We start from the raw sequence: 1,414 nt of genomic DNA, 5'->3' as shown, positions 1-1,414 counted from the left end.
GTGAACAAAAGGTTAACATTGCATATATTTGAACTCAACAGGTGCAAAAAAAGGAACAAAATAATAATCGCACAACACTACAGATTAAAACATTCAGAGAGAGAGAGAGAGAGAGAGAGAGAGAGAGAGAGAGAGAGAGAGAGAGAGAGAGAGAGAGAGAGAGAGAGAGAGAGAGAGAGAGAGAGAGAGAGAGAAACATTGAAACATTGAAACATTGAAACATTGAACTTTATTACAGGAAAGATAGCATTAGGTCCGTAGGACCTTTCTTACAGCTAGTCCTGATCTAAGCAAAATGGTTATAATCGAAATGGGAATACATAGGAACAAACTTTTTATGATGAAACGCAGACACACGCAATAATAGTAATATAAGAATAAGATCATTTTTTATCAACATGTGATATACAGATATACAACCATACATTATCAGAACACACACACACACGTATATACACGCACACGCACACGCACACACACAGAGAAGATCAACTAACTTATAAGGCAAGCCAACATAACACGACACACTAACCAGATAAAGGATCAGGTAGCAAAGTTAAAAAAAAAAAAAAAAAAAAAAAAAAAAAAAAAAAAAAAACCCGTTCATGACCTAATATATACCATCTTAGATTATGAAGGAATCACCATGCCAATATAAAATGCAGTAATACTATCTTAGATACTAGAAGGAGTAATACACGAGAATGTATTCTTATCACACCAAGTTGACGCAAGACACATACATGCACATTTTTAGAAGGATAAAAGGCACACATACAGAGAGAGAGAGAGAGAGAGAGAGAGAGAGAGAGAGAGAGACAGAGAGAGAGAGAGAGAGAGAGAGAGAGAGAGAGAGAGAGAGAGAGAGAGAGAGAGAGAGAGAGAGAGTGAGTGAGTCAGTTGGTGCTGTTTTCAGACTGAAGTCGTGTCTAGAAGAAGCGAACGAGAAGACGAAGACGAGAAGAAATATACTGTAGTCGTCACCGAATTAAGTCTTGGTCATCGTAGTTTGTCCTGTCACATTATCGACAACTTGTAAAGCAGCAGATGCTGCATGCCATGCAGCTTCGCCTAACTGACTGTTTATTATGCAGCATCACCTGTTGAAATCATGATTGTTTTGTTGTATGCATGCATGTGCGGTACGCACAGATTGTTTTATTTGGCTCTGTTCTTATTCTGTTTTGTTTTGAATTGTGTGATGCTTATTTGGCTCTCTTTATATTTTGTTTTGATTAGAAATTGTCTGATGCTTTTAAATTCTGTGAGGCATAATTGTGCACTTACGTAATACTTGGTTACGTGAGAACCATGCATGAGTGACCAACTTTACCCACGCAAAACCTAGGATGCGATTGATGATTTGTTGTGATGTGCGATGTGTCTAAAACACGCGGGGACACGCCCCCGGGGG

This window comes from Littorina saxatilis, linkage group LG14 (assembly GCF_037325665.1).
Source record: "Littorina saxatilis isolate snail1 linkage group LG14, US_GU_Lsax_2.0, whole genome shotgun sequence".
Lineage (NCBI taxonomy): Eukaryota > Metazoa > Mollusca > Gastropoda > Littorinimorpha > Littorinidae > Littorina > Littorina saxatilis.
The sequence above is the reverse complement of the archived record's forward strand: the minus strand, read 5'-3'. Positions refer to the sequence as shown.